Raw genomic sequence first — 16337 nt, 5'->3', positions numbered from 1 at the left:
CCTCATGAGAGCCAGTTTCATCATAGCGCTTGATGGGTTTTGCGACTGCACTTGAAGAAACTTTCAAAGTTCTTGAAATTTTCTGAATTGACTGACCTTCATGCCTTAAAGTAATGATGGACTGTCATTTCTCTTTGCTTATTTGAGCTGTTCTTGCCAAAATATGAACTTGGTCTTTTACCAAATAGAGCTATCTTCTGTATACCACCCCTACCTTGTCATGTATATACTGTATTCTATACTATCTACTGCATCTTGCCTATGTCGCTCTGACATTGCTCATCCATATATTCATTTGTTCCTATTCCATTCCTTTACTTAGATTTGTGTGTATTGGGTGTCTGTTGTGGAATTGTTAGATATTACTTGTTAGATATTGCTGCACTGTCATAACTAGAAGCACAAGCATTTCACTACACTCACAATAACATCTGTTAATCACGTGTATGTGACCAATTACATTTGATTTGATTTGATTTGACAATACAACTGGTTGGCTTAAACGCATTAAGATGGAAAGAAATTACGCAAATGAAATTTTAACAAGGTACACCTGTTAATTGAAATGCATTCCAGGTGACTACCTCATGAAGCTGGTTGAGAGAACGCCAAGAGTGTGCAAAGCTGTCATCAAGGCAAAGGGAGGCTACTTTGAAGAATCTCAAATATAAAATATGAGTATATTTAAATATAATATAAATATATGTATTGATTACTATATGATTCCATAAGTGTTATTCCATAGTTTTGATGTCTTCACTATTATTCTACAACGTAGAAAATAGTACAAATAAAGAAAAACCCCTTGAATGAATAGGTGTGTCCAAACTTTTGACTGGTACTGTATATTTTCAAAGAAGAGTGGATCATCATTATTTGGACCGTATAGGTTAATAAGCCATATCTGTTTATGTTCTAATAACATATTTAAAATCATCCATCTACCTTTGAGGATCTGTTTAGACAATTTGCACATTTTTGATCAAAATTACTGTTAATTAATATCATCACCCCTTTCTAGTTTCTTTGCCCATGGGAGAAGTATATCAACCCCTTTCCCCCACAACCAACCATAGTCTCAGATTCTCAACAGTTGTGGCACACACACACACCACACACACACACACAACCAACCATAGTCTCAGATTCTCAACAGTTGCCCATCCCAGAGCCCAACTCAAGAAAGGTCTTGATTTACGAATGCATATACAGTTGCAGCTGTTTGAGAAGGCAGGCAAAACTGAGCATAAAGTAGGCAAAAATGGGGAGATTTGATTAACCATTGTCACGTCCCAGGTGATAGAGGTCAGATATATCCCGTTCCCCTGAAACACCCACACATGGTCCCCCGTTGTGACCATATTCCCAAGCATCTCTGTGCAATCAGACCTTTGATTTTGTGCCACCAGGGCCACAATAATATGCCCCCTCTGAATGTCTGAGTGACCCCCTGCCCATGGGTTACTGCAGCTAGTGTTGCCAGCACTGCCACTGCCTGGGTGGGGGCACCCCACCGGAATCCCCCCCGGCTAGGTACAAGGTCATCAAGGTTCTCATCAGCAGCTTTGAGAATTTCCTTATATTATGTTCTACCATCAGGGGCTCTGGCTTTGCAGGACCAACCCTGCCAGGCAGGCTCAGAATCTTGAGGGGGCGGTGCTGCTGTAGAAGGTCTCTGACCACATTCATCTTTCTGATTTGGCTGCATATAGGCTACTTACAGTAGGCCCATAAAACAGATAAGGACTTCTCCTTAGTGTGTGGGTTGCTCAGGTGGGTGTCTAGGGTATAGGGTTGGGGACCGTTCCATCATGATAGGACAATAAATAAATCAACTATATTTATAATTTATTTTCAAATGTATATCCCATATCTGCACAAAAAAGCTCTCGCTCACAACCCCTGCTCACAAACACATGGGCTCTGGGATTTGCAACCATTATCCTTTTTCACTCACTTAACTCCACACTTTTCCAAACACAAAAACACACACCCCACCTTCCATCACAATACATCTGTACATACCCACATACTGAGTCTTCTATGTCCTCTGTGTTTAATCTCTACCATGTTGATTGAGTGCTTTTGTGTTCCAGTTCCTTATATTTGAAGATGTATTATTTTGTTAATTATCCTTTCTTCTAATGCTGTCTTATCAATTTATGAAATACTATAAATGGAAAGTCGAAGTACTAATTATTTTACAACATTCCCTATCTAGAATGGTATAGTGTAGTTGTTGTTTATTTCTTTAACAATTGTTTTTTTATTACAATCCCTAACATGGCTAGTATTGGGTTTTCCATTATTCGACTCCTCTATGGGAACTTTGTAATATTTAGAATAGCCATTGAGTCATCTTTGTGTCTCGGAACATTTGTATCAATATACAGTTTATTGACTATGAGAGCTTCACGTTTCCCTTTTAATCTATTCTCCTTGAAGATTGGGTACAAAACTTTGCGCCATTCTTCAATTTCCTTCAGGAACTGATCATTCATGCCTATTTTTGTGTTAGCAAGTCTTTTACCCAGGCTTTAACCATTATTTTATCTTTAAATAGCAAATTTGGCAACGATTGGACGTTCATATCTCAGTCCTCTCTGTCCAAAACAGTGTACACATTCTAGTGTGATTTTGTCGACAGCTTCGCGTGGGATCTGAAACGCTGTAAGGAGGAACTCTCTAACTACACCCCCAGGAACTTCTCCTTCTTTCTCTTGGATACCAGTAAGTACCAGATGTTCTCTCCTAGATCTAGTATGTATGTCAATTAAGGCTTCTCTCAGAAAGATGTTTCCTTTTTAAGTTCATTAACGTCCGTTTCAATCTTAGTCCCTTTTAGCTTGTTTGTTTCTTTCTCCATTGTCACAGCTTTTTCATCACTCGCCTTTAATAACTCCTTTATATCTTTACCATCTGATTCAAGTACCGTATGCCCAGTTTGTGATTTATCAATTTTAACAGATCGGTTTTCCACCCTTACCATTCCTGTTGGTGAAAAGCTTAAATCGTCTCTGTCCGTCAAGGAGTCACGTTTTCTTTTGGAGATTGGTTCTCCATCATGTTTGGGTGTTGCATGTTTTTGTAATATTTGTCGATACATTTCTCTAGCCTTATGATTTGTTTTGTGTTGTTATCCAGGTTATTACCCACCAGTATGTGAAGTGTTAATATTTAGTCTAACTTACAGATATTGAATATTATGTTTTTATATTGAGGTGAACTGCACTGCTGTGTTCAGTCCGCCATCTTGTTCCTCTTATTCCTTAACTTAATCTACTAACAAATCTGGGAATTATCTTGATCCCGTGAACACCCCACTCCTCCTCCCATCCGTCCTCAGCTTTAGAGAGGACTACAGCTGGACTCCAGTCACACTACAGTATGTGCTATTACTACACCTGCTCTGGTTCCTTTACCCACACTCACAGACTCTCTCTCTCTCTCTCTCTCTCTCTCTCTCTCTCTCTCTCTCTCTCTCTCTCTACCCCTCTCTCCCGCTCTCTCTTTCTCTCCCTCCCTCCCCACAAACAGGGCTCTGAATCATACTGTATATAATCATACTGCTCACACTCTGGTCCAGTCAAATTAAATTTTGCGCTTCCAGGACATCTGCAGTAAAAGATTCATCGCGGATCAGCCAGATCAGGAGCCCGGCAGTGCGGAACTCTAGTGGAGAAATGAGCTTTAAATGTGAGCATCTGCCATGTCTGTCTGACACTAGTCAGTTCCTCCCTTCATCTCTCTCGCGCTCTCTCTCTCTGTCCTCTCTCTCCGTCCTCTCTCTCTCTCTGTCCTCTCTCTCTGTCCTCGCTCTCTCTCTGTCCTCTCTCTCTCTCTGTCCTCTCTCTCTGTCCTCTCTCTCTCTCTGTCCTCTCTCTCTCTCTGTCCTCTCTCTCTCTGTCCTCTCTCTCTGTCCCCTCTCTCTCTCTGTCCTCTCTTTCTCTCTCTGTCCCCTCTCTCTCTCTCTCTCTGTCCTCTCTCTCTCTGTCCTCTTTCTCTCTGTCCTCTCTCTCTGTCCTCTCTCTCTCTGTCCTCTCTCTCTGTCTCTCTCTGTCCTCTCTCTCTCTCTGTCCTCTCTCTCTGTCCTCTCTCTCTCTGTCCTCTCTCTCTCACACGCTCTCTCTCACACGCTCTCTCTCTGTCCTCGCTCTCTGTCCTCTCTCTCTCGCTCTGTCCTCTCTCTCTCTCTCTCTGTCCTCTCTCTGTCCTCTCTCTCTCTCTCTCTCTGTCCTCTCTCTCTCCTCTCTCTCTCTCTCTGTCCTCTCTCTCTGTCCTCTCTCTCTCTGTCCTCTCTCTCTCTCTGTTCTCTCTCTCTCTCTCTGTCCTCTCTCTCTCTCTGTCCTCTCTCTCTCTGTCCTCGCTCTCTGTCCTCCCTCTCTCTCTCTCTGTCCTCTCTCTCTCTCTCTGTCCTCTCTCTCTGTCCTCTCTCTCGCTCTGTCCTCTCTCTCTCTCTGTCCTCTCCCTCTCTCTCTCTCTCCTCTCTCTCTCTTTGTCCTCTCTCTCTCTGTCCTCTCTCTCTCTCCTCTCTCTTTGTCCTCTCTCTCTCTCTGTCCTCTCTCTAGCTCTCTCTCTCTCTGTGCTCTCTCTCTCTCTCTGTCCTCTCTCTCTGTCCTCTCTCTCTCTGTTATCTCTCTGTCCTCTCTCTCGTTGTCCTCTCTCTAGCTCTCTCTCTCTGTGCTCTCTCTCTCTCTCTCTCTGTCCTCTCTCTCTCTGTCCTCTCTCTCTTTGTCTCTCTTCCGTATTTCCCTCTGTGAGCCTTTTCTTGCCCCCTGTCTGTCAGGCTCATTTGAGTATCCCTCCATCTTTCAATCCCTCAACATCTCTGGAATCCCACTGCATGTCTGTGTCTGATGGAACGTCTTAGCCCTCCTCGGGCAAATGGCCAGATAGTGGGCTCTCTCTCTTTCCCTCTCGTTCATTGCAGTGGACCCTTTCGTTTTCCCTCTTTTAGTCATCATCACCAGTTTTACACCTACAGTGCCTTCAGAAAGTATTCACATCCCTTGAGTTTTTCCACATTTTGTTGTGTTACAGCCTGAATTTAAAATGGATTAAATATTTTTTGTCACTGGCCTACACACAATACCCCATAATGTCAAAGTGGAATTATGTTTTTTTGAAATGTTTACAAATTAAGAAAAAATGAAATGCTAAAATGTCTTGAGTCAATAAGTATTCAGCCCCTTTGTTATGGCAAGCCTAACTAAGCTCAGGAGTAAACATTTGCTTAACAAGTAACATAATAAGTTGCATGGACTTACTCTGTGTGCAATTATAGGGTTTAACATGATTTTTTAATTACTACCTCATCTCTGAACCCCACATATACAATTATCTGTCAGGTTCCTCAGTCGAGCAGTGAATTTCAAACACAGATTCAACCACAAAGACCAGAGAGGCTTTCCAATGCCTCGCAAAGAACAGCACCTATTGGTAGATGGGTTTAAAAAAGCAGATATTGAATATCCCCTTCAGAATGGTAAAGTTATTCATTACACTTTGGATGGTGTATCAATTTACCCAGTCACTACAAAGATACAGGCATCCATAAAACAGTTAAAGAGTTTAATGACTGTGATAGGAGAAAACTGAGGATGGATCAACAACATTGTAGTTAGTCCACGATACTAACCTAATTGACAGAGGGAAAAGAAGGAAGTACAGAATTTATTTTTCCAAAAACATGCATCTGGTTTGCAACAAGGCACTAAAATAATACTGTAACAAAATATTTCAAAGCAATTCACTTTCTGTCCTGAATACAAAGTGTTGTGTTTGGGGGAAATCCAATACAACATATTACTGAGTATCACTTTCCATATTTTAAAGCATAGTGGTGGCTGCATCACGTTATGGGTATGCTTGTAATCATTAAGGACTGGGCAGTTTTTCAGGATAAAAAAGAAACGGAATGGAGCTAAGTACAGGCAAAATCCTAAAGAAAAACCTGGTTCAGTCTGCTTTCCACCAGACACTGGTAGATAAGCCTTCCCTGTGGCTCAGTTGGTAGAGCATCGTGTTTGCAACGCCAGGGTTGTGGGTTCGATTCCCATGGGGGGCCAGTACAAAAAAATGCATTGGATGAAATGGATGCATTCACTACTGTAAGTCGCTCTGGATAAGAGCGTCTGCTACAATGTAAAAAATGAATTTACTTTTCAGCAGGACAATAACCTAAAACACAAGGCCAGATCTACACTGGAGTTGCTTAACAAGAAGACAGTGAATGTTCCTGAGTGGCCAAGTTAAAGTTTTGACTTAAATCTACTTGAAAATATATGGCACGGACTTAAATTGGTTGTCTAGCAATGATCAACGACCAATTTGATAGATCTTGAAGAATTTTGAAAAGAAAAATAGGCAAATGTTGCTACAATCCAAGTGTGGAAAGCCTTTAGAGAGTGTGCTTGTAAATGAGAGAATACTAGAGAGAATACTTGTAAATGAGATATTAATGCATTTAATTTTCAATACATTTGCAGAAGATTTTAAAAACATGTTTTCTCTTTGTCATGATGGGGTATTGTGTGTAAATAGGTGAGAAAAAAATATATTTAATCAATTTTGAAATTAGGCTATGACACAACAAAATGTGGAATAAGTCAAGGAGTATGAAAACTTTCTGAAGGCACAACACTATCCACGCCTGTGTCGCTGTTTGCATCCTACTCATCGATATCTTGAAATGGATGTCAAAATGAATGAGAGGGTTCCTACAATGCTGCTGAAACATGTGTTTTTCATTCATGTATTTTCAGTCAGAAGCTGCTCAATATAGAGAGGGTTCATTGGGTCCATCGACTCCACTGTAACTGTCCTTTCTTAGGTGGATGGTAGCATTAGCAAAGAAAAAACAGAATTCTGTGACATTCAGGGAGAAAGGTGGGAATGTGTGGGAGGTGGGAAAGATGGGAATGTGTACTTTACTAATGCATTGGCCAACTTAGTAGGAAGAGAAAGATTTAAGCTGTGTGTTCTAATCCACAACCACTAGGAGTTGCTATAGATTATCTTGCTGCTATAATCACTGAACATTGGAGGAGTTTAGGGACTTTGGGTAAGGATGATGCTACTTTTTTCTTCCATTTTACCTTTATTTAACTTGGAAAGTCAGTTAAGAACAAATTATTATTTACAATGACAGCCTAGGAACAGTAGGTTAACTGCCTTGTTCAGGGGCAGAAAAACAGATTTTTACCTTGTCAGCTCAGGGATTTGATCTAGCAACCTCTCGGTTACTGGCCCAATGCTCTAACCACTAGGATACTTAATGCTTTTAAGTTTTATTTTCAACAATATTTTAGGATACATTGGTACCTAAAGCACCCTCTAATAACACAGACACACACAGAGACACACGCACATAAATACCTATATGGAGATTGATTTTCATATATAAATATGATCAAATCCCGACATATGCATGCACATTTACAGTATAATACCAATATGTATGCAAACTTTCACGATAGCAGAAAATCGTCAAACAAACACACACTCGAGTAAGAAGCAGTTTGCCATCTTGATGCCAGTCAATTCAGGAATTGCACTGGAAGTTGATGTTAAATTCAACTGACCAGAAATTAAATGAAAATGACCACAAATCAGACACATATTACTGCACATGTACACTCATAGGAACATACAGTTGAAGTTGGAAGTTTACATACACCTTAGCCAAGTACATTTAAACTCCGTTTTTCACAATTCCTGACATTTAATCCTAGTAAAAATTCCCTGTCTTAGGTCAGTTAGGATCACCACTTTATTTTAAGAATGTGAAATGTCAGAATAATAGTAGAGAGAATTATTTATTTCAGCTTTTATTTCTTTCATCACATTCCCAGTGGATCAGAAGTTTACAAAAACTCAATTAGTATTTGGTAGCATTGCCTTTAACTTGGGTCAAACGTTTCGGGTAGCCTTCCACAAGCTTCCCACAATAAGTTTGGTGATTTTTGGTCTATTCCTCCTGACAGAGCTGGTGTAACTGAGTCAGGTTTGTAGGCCCCCTTGCTCACACACGCTTTTTCAGTTCTGCCCACAAATGTTCTATGGGATTGAGGTCAGGGCTTTGTGATGGCCACTCCAATACCTTGACTTTGTTGTCCTTAAGCCATTTTGCCACAACTTTGGAAGTATGCAAGTTAAAAATAGATATTACATATACTTTATCTGTGCTGGATTGAGCTTGTCTGTCACGGCTGTCTAGGACCAGTGGAGATGTGGAATCAGGAGCAGGAGGCAGAGGGCCGGAGCAACAGTGTTTTAATAATAAATGCCAACACAATAGCCGTAGGGCACAGGGCGCGTGACAAAGTCCGCCAGGGAAAAACACATTCCCAAAAAATTAAACGCTCCGGAAAAGCGCACGGGGCGCAGCCCGTCAATACAATAGACAATATCCAGCAAAAAAAACAGCTATACTCGCAACTGTCTAGAGTAGACAATAAACAATCCCGCACGAGAACCCCAACTGAAAATACACACTAAATAACCCCCCACTAATGACAGACACAAAACAGGTGCGGGATAGACAGACAAAACCAAGAGACACAGAAACAACGATCGGTGGCAGCTAATAGGCCGGCGACGACGACCGCCGAGCGCCGCCCGACCGAGGAGGGGGGCCACCTTCGTTAGATACTGTGACATTGTCTGACATCATGGAACAATAGAATCATCACAAAATTAAAAAAACTAAAACCTGGCACTCTAGGCAAGCTAGAGCAAATGGTACAAATATTTGGAAGACCCATTTGCAACCAAGCTTTAACTTCCTGACTGATGTCTTGAGATGTTGCTTCAATATATCCACATGATTTTCCTTCCCCATGAGGCCCTCTATTTTGTGAAGTGCACCAGTCCTTCCTGCAGCAAAGCACCCCCACAACATGATGCTGCCACCCCCGTGCTTCACGGTTGGGATGGTGTTCTTCGGCTTGCAAGCCTCCCCCTTTTTCCTCCAAACATAACGATGGTCATTGGGGCCAAACAGTTTTATTTTTGTTTCATCAGACCAGAGGACATTTCTCCAAAAAGTACGATCTTTGTCCCCATGTGCAGTTGCAAACCGTAGTCTGTCTTTTTATGGCGGTTTTGGAGCAGTGGCTTCTTCCTTGCTGAGCGGCCTTTCAGGTTATGTAGATATAGGACTCGTTTTACTGTGGATATAGATACTTTTGTACCTGCTTCCTCCAGCATCTTCACAAGGTCCTTTGCTGTTGTTCTGGGATTGATTTGCACTTTTCGCACCAAAGTACATTAATCTCTAGGAGACAGAACGCGTCTCCTTCCTGAGCGGTATGACGGCTGCGTGGTTCCATGGGGTTTATACTTGCATACTATTGTTTGTACAGATGAACGTGGTACCTTCAGGCGTTTGGAAATTGCTCCCAAGGATGAATCAGACTTGTGAAGGTCTACAATTTTTTTCTGAGGTCTTGGCTGATTTCTTTTGATTTTCCCATGATGTCAAGCAAAGAGGCACTGAGTTTGAAGGTAGGCCTTGAAATACATCCACAGGTACACCTCCAATGGACTCAAATGATGTCAATTAGCCTATCAGAAGCTTCTAAAGCCATGACATAATTTTCTGGAATTTTCCAAGCTGTTTAAAGGCACAGTCAACTTAGTGTATGTAAACTTCTGACCCACTGCAATTGTGATACAGTGAATTATAAGTGAAGTAATCTGTCTGTAAACAATTGTTGGAAAATTACTTGTATCGTGCACAAAGTTAACAAGAAATGTGTGGAGTGGTTGAAAAACGAGTTTTAATGACTCCAACCTAAGTGTATGTAAACTTCCGACTTCAACTGTACATACAGTAGGAACTTGTGACACGACATGGAATTGGATTGGGTCACATAAATTGTTAGCCTCCAGACATGTGTGGACATCATTGTACATGTGGAGTTTCTTATCATGTGGAGCTTCTTATCTTTTCGTTTTTATCAAAGCTTCCTTCCCCAAGCTAAAACTCCTCACTACACCCTGGTATTCAAATGAAACTGATTATAATTATTGGCATAGAATATGCGTGTATAGAAAAGCTCCACATGGCTCTGCAAGGGTGGAGACAAATGGCTGCAGTCACAGTCATACAAATAACTTACAGATAGTGTATATTGGAATCCCCCACGCCACCAGCCTCCCTCCTGTAATTTGGTAGGCCTACATTCTGTGTTCATTTGTCAGTCTGCAATACAAATATTTTAGCCTGAAAGGTGAATCTGAGTGAGTACTCGTCACGTCTCAGCGTATCCAGCACTAAAATGTTACACACGCCACGCCCCCACGCCTCTGTTTGTCCAATTTAACGACCATGGTAGAGGCAGCTTGATAGAGGCATTCTGTACATGGGGCATATGCATCCTCACGCTGTCATTAAATGTGTTTCAGATGAAATTATATTAGCTAAAGCACTGATATCGAAATAGCTTCATGAACTCAAAACAAATTATCATCCCAGCCAGACGAGCACATCCCCAACCCCAACACCCCAAAGACGCGAGCATGATAAACCCATTCACCTGACAACGCGCACAGACGCGGTGCGTAGGCCTAATGTCTACACATTTATTCACATAAACAACAGAAACAATGTCATTATTATGAATTCCAACGACACTGTCGGTATGTTTACGCGATGACCAAGTCTGATAAGAGGTTTTCTGACAAAGCCATCCGTTAAAATATGATTAGAAAGATACCGTGCATGGGCTCCATCATCAGAAGTCAGCTGATCGACTTTTTGTTTTTCTGTGAAATATTTACGAGCACTAGTCACGTCACGACTGAAGTTAAACGCACAGTACTAAAACCTGGGATACGTTATCTTTATAGTTCTATCGCAAATAAAGCAGACATGCTGACTAGAGTTTCTGTGGGAAATGGCATAGCATACAAACACACGATGTATCATCTACTAGGCCTACTTGTGCTACAGCAGAAATTGCATACATGTCAATTATTGTGGAAAAACACCTTACACCGACCTCTAGCTCCTATTTACATTGACTTCACATGCAATATTACAGTAAGGTAGGCTATATGCAATAATATATTTAAGGGATCTGATTTCATCTATGGTGTTTGGGGCAACATTTGCTGTTCCTATAACATGTTATGGGAAATGAAGGTAAAGGCATTACCTTATAGAAATGCTGATGTATGGCTTGGCGCAGGGGTAACTGCCGATATCCAGTAGTAAAATCAGACAACAACAAAACCACGCCGGGATGTTGATGATGACATTGCCGTCTTCATGGAAGAACGGTAGAAAAAAACACTTTTCCAGATGTGTCAAGAAATACTGAAAGATATAATAAATAAATGGGGCGGATCTGAGAGGATTGTCGGCTCTTGTTTACATGAACAGCGTTTCCCTCTTTCCACCGATTAAACCGGCACTATACCCTAAGAAATCTGATTGAAATCCATGGTGCAGTTCATTGCGACGTTATAAAATGTTCGTCTCCAAAAAACAGAGGGATAAACCCCATTCACAAATAAAATAATGTAATGCTATTAAATTATGCGCCTTTTCGGAACCATCAGATGAAACATGGATGGCTTAGGCTAAAAATAACAACAGCACAAATAAACACAGACATTTCGGTTCAAGCAGTGCGCTACCAGATATTTGCATTTATATTCATATGCATAGTTGTCCAGAAGAGGCCATTGGTTGATAAAAAAAAAACGGATGCAACGAGGCAGGTTTATAAAGATTATATAATGCGCGTCTCGTTCAACACGATGTGACGTCGTTTTTTTCGATGGTCGAGTCAACATATCTGCCCGCCTGACCGAGTAGCCTCCGAATTTTCTATACGTCGTTTTTTTTCTACATTTATATGTCTGCCCTTTTCTCCACCTCTATCAACTGACTCCGCTCCAGTAGGCTATTTGCAATTTCGTCTGCGGACTCGTTGCAGACGTAAGCAGACTGACAGCGTGTGCATTCCTAAACGCACATCCCCTATAGCAGCCCATCTTCACCTTAGAAACGGACAGACATAGGCACCAACATTACATTCACACATAAAATAACACACGGCTTGCGAAAAGCACATTGTGCACCGGTTGACATGACACACATTCACACCAAACGCATTGAACTTCAACAGACAGGGTCAAAACAAAATCTTCAGAAATACATTAAACCATTTCAGGACTTGTATCAACTTTGTCGACTAGCCAGTTATGAACAGTTTATTACAGGTATTAACCCTGTCACTTCGTTAGGCTAGTCCTCTTTCCCATCTTGAGGTCTGTATTTTCAATATTGTGAACTGCAAACTGAATTGGGATTGAGTTAAATTGGGATTTTGTCGGCGGTGGAAGTGTCCCAAAACTGTTTTACATTCCACTATGATCTTTTTTAAACAGATAGCCAGTCTATTAAATTACCACTCTATAACAGTTGCCTATTTAGCCTAAAGTTCTCTAAGGCTTACTTTCATGTTGGTTTCCTTCAATCCCGCCTAGTTTCTCCTCTCCATCCCATCACTCTCCTCTTAATCTATAAATAGAAGCACCTTTGAAAATGGCTGCACCATCATCACTGTCTTATATGACAGGTTGGCATGTGAAGAAAGGAAATATGTAGCAGATTTATTCTCAGAAGCTGAACACTGTCAGGGTGTAACGGGATACCAAAGAGTCTGAGAGCAGTTTTGCAATTATGTTTTATTTATTTCCTACAAGTTCGCAATTCTAAAATTCAGGGGGACTGGAAAGGGGGGATGGAAACTATAGCAAAGTATGTAATCTGTCCGCAGGCTTTCCGCCTGCAATTAGAGGTGTTTGGAATGTTCACTCAGGATATGAGCTGCCTGGGTGCGGCGCTGTTCAGCGGCTGTGGTGCTGAATCTAGATGGTTTTCTCTTTACTTCGCTTTTCGCCTTCGCGGTATTGTCCATGGTGCTGAACTAAGGTGCTCATGGCTACAGCGCTGTTCAGTGGCCGTGGTGCTGAATCAGCTGTCAGTCTTCTGTTTAGGCTAGCCTACTTCATGCTGGTCGAGGTACTGTCCACGGTGCTAAAATGTGTGTGGGCCTGAGCGCATTGCTGTTCAGTTGAACAGTGGTGCTAAAGTTTCTGTTTACTTTGAGCTGAACTCGTAACTGCCCATGTTGTTGAATGTTTGTGAGGCGATGAGGCATATCAATGGATTCCTGCAGGCTAGAGATATCTTAATTGTACTTGCGGCTTCTACAATGTCAGTTACAACGCAGGGAGGGGTCCAATGCTTGGGGTCTCAGTCATGCAGTCAACAGTCCATTACATGCTTTGTTACAGGTAGTATAAAAATGTGTACATTACCTGGTTCCTCCTGAGAAGTGTTCGTATAAGTATATTCATTGCCTGTATGTAGCCATAGGCTCTCCGTGATTATACAGTTAAAGTCGGAAGTTTACATACACTTAGGTTGGAGTCATTAAAACTCATTTTTCAACCACTCCACACATTTTTTGTTAAAGCTAAAGTTTTGGCAAGTCGGTTAGGACATCTACTTTGTGCATGACACAAGTAATTTTTCCAACAATTGTTTACAGATTATTTCACTTATAATTCACTGTATCACAATTGCAGTGGGTCAGAGGTTTACATACACTAAGTTGACTGTGCCTTTAAACAGCTTGGAAAATTCCAGAAAATGATGTCATGGCTTTAGAAGCTTCTGATAGGCTAATTGACATCATTTGAGTCAATTGGAGGTGTACCTGTGGATGTATTTCAAGACCTACCTTCAAACTCAGTGCCTCTTTGCTTGGCATCATGGGAAAATCAAAAGAAATCAGCCAAGACCTCAGCAAAAATTTGTAGACCTCCACAAGTCTGGTTCATCCTTGGGAGCAATTTCCAAATGCCTGAAGGTACCACGTTCATCTGTACAAACAATAGTATGCAAGTATAAACATCATGGGGCCACGCAGCCGTCATACCGCTCAGGAAGGAGACGCATTCTGTCTCCTAGAGATGAACGTACTTTGGTGCGAATCAATCCCAGAACAACAGCAAAGGACCTTGTGAAGATGCTGGAGGAAACAGGTACAAAAGTATCTATATCCACAGTAAAACGAATCCTATATCGACATAACCTGAAAGGCCGCTCAGCAAGGAAGAAGCCACTGCTCCAAAACCGCCATAAAAAAGACAGACTACGGTTTGCAACTGCACATGGAGACAAAAATCATACTTTTTGGAGAAATGTCCTCTGGTCTGATGAAACAAAAATAGAACTGTTTGGCCATAATGACCATCATTATGTTTGGAGGAAAAAGGGGGAGCTTGCAAGCCGAAGACTCCATCCCAACCGTGAAGCACGGGGGTGGCAGCATCATGTTGTGGGGGTGCTTTGCTGCAGGAGGGACTGGTGCACTTCATAAAATAGATGGCATCATAAGGAATGAAAATCATGTGGATTTATTGAAACAACATCTCAAGACATCAGTCAGGAAGTTAAAGCTTGGGCGCAAATGGGTCTTCCAAATGGACAATCACCCCAAGCATACTTCCAAAGTTGTGGCAAAATGGCTTAAGGACAACAAAGTCAAAGTATTGGAGTGGCCATCACAAAGCCCTGACCTCAATCCCATAGAAAATGTGTGGGCAGAACTGAAAAAGCGTCTGCGAGCAAGGAGGCCTACAAACCTGATTCAGTTACACCAGCTCTGTCAGGAGGAATGGGCCAAAATTCACACATCTTATTGTGGGAAGCTTGTGGAAGGCTACCTGAAACATTTGACCCAAGTTAAACAATTTAAAGGCAATGCTACAAATACTAATTGAGTGTATATAAACTTCTGACCCACTGGGAATGTGATGAAAGAAATAAAAGCTGAAATAAATAATTCTCTCTACTATTATTCTGACATTTCACATTCTTAAAATAAAGTGGAATCCTAACTGACCTAAGACAGGGAATTTTTACTAGGATTAAATGTCAGGAATTGCAAAAAAACTTAGTTTAAATGTATTTGGTTAAGGTGTATGTAAACTTCCGAATTCAACTGTATGCAAATATCGCTACAGTAGAAAGAATCATATCCATTAGGCTACTGTGTAGGCCTAAGCTCCAAACCAGGGAGATGGAAGAAATGAGAGAAAAGAAAGGGAAAGGGGGATACCTAGTCAGTTGTACAACTGAATTCCTTCAACTGAAATGTGTCTTAGGCATTTAACCCAACCCCTCAATCAGAGAGGTGCGGGGTGCTGCCTTAATCGAAAATAGCTGAGGGCATATGTGTAATACCCTTTCTAGATAAATAACTGACATTTTTTATGTAGTCTCTATTCGACTCATACTCTTAACTTAATTTTACCATTAGTTAAAGGCCTACCTTTAGTGCTTTATACCCTTTCAAATCAAATCAAATGACATTCGTCACATGGGCTGAATAAAACAGACCTTACCATGAAATGCTTACTTACAAGCGTTAACCAACAACGCAGTTCAAGAAATAGAGTCAAGAAAATATTTACTAAATAAAGTTTTAAATTTTTTTTATAAATACAAATAAGTAACACAGCAAAATTACATAACAATAACGAGGCTATATACAGGGGGTACCAATATTAAGTCAATGTGCGTGGTACAGGTTAGTCGAGGTAATTTGTCAAGTGACTATTCATAGATAATAAACAGCATGTAGCAGCACTGAAAAACAAAGGGGGGGGGGGGTCAATGTAAATAGTCCCTGTGGCCATTTGATTAATTTTTCAACAGTCTTATGGCTTGGGGGTAGAAGCTGTTAAGGAGCCTTTTGGTCCTAGACTCGGTGCTCTGGTACCGCTTGCCATGCAGTAGCAGAGACAACAGTCTATGAATTGGGTGACTGGAGTCTTTGACAATTTTTGGGGCCTTCCTCTGACACCACCTAGTACATAAACTCATTAAAAAAAAGAAACGTCCTCTCACTGTCAACTGCGTTTATTTTCAGCAAACTTAACATGTGTAAATATTTGTATGAACATAACAAGATTCAACAACTGAGACATGTGACTAACAGAAATGAAATAATGTGTCCCTGAACAAAGGGGGGGGGGGGTCAAAATCAAAAGTAACAGTCAGTATCTGGTGTGGCCACCAGCTGCATTAAGTACTGCAGTGCATCTCCTCCTCATGGACTGCACCAGATTTGCCAGTTCTTGCTGTGAGATGTTACCCCACTCTTCCACCAGGCACCTGCAAGTTCCAGGACATTTCTGGGGGGAATGGCCCTAGCACTCACCCTCCGATCCAACAGGTCCCAGATGTGCTCAATGGGATTGAGATCCGGGCTCGTCGCTGACCATGGCAGAACACTGACATTCCTGTC

General features: G+C 41.4%; 1 protein-coding gene across 1 annotated transcript in view; it reads right to left on the bottom strand.

Annotated features, from left to right (window-relative positions):
* LOC106603400 (neuronal tyrosine-phosphorylated phosphoinositide-3-kinase adapter 1) overlaps window positions 1-12017 on the bottom strand; it is a 46186-nt gene extending 34169 nt beyond the window's left edge. Inside the window, exon 1 of the mRNA XM_045717080.1 lies at window positions 11163-12017. The gene's annotated coding sequence lies outside the window, so the exon portion shown is untranslated. The remainder of the gene's footprint in view (window positions 1-11162) is intronic.
* Window positions 12018-16337: the final 4320 nt, after the last annotated feature.

Source organism: Salmo salar, chromosome ssa04, assembly GCF_905237065.1.
Source record: "Salmo salar chromosome ssa04, Ssal_v3.1, whole genome shotgun sequence".
Classification (NCBI taxonomy): domain Eukaryota; kingdom Metazoa; phylum Chordata; class Actinopteri; order Salmoniformes; family Salmonidae; genus Salmo; species Salmo salar.
Note: the sequence above shows the minus strand (reverse complement) of the source record. Positions and strands in the feature narration are given on the sequence as shown.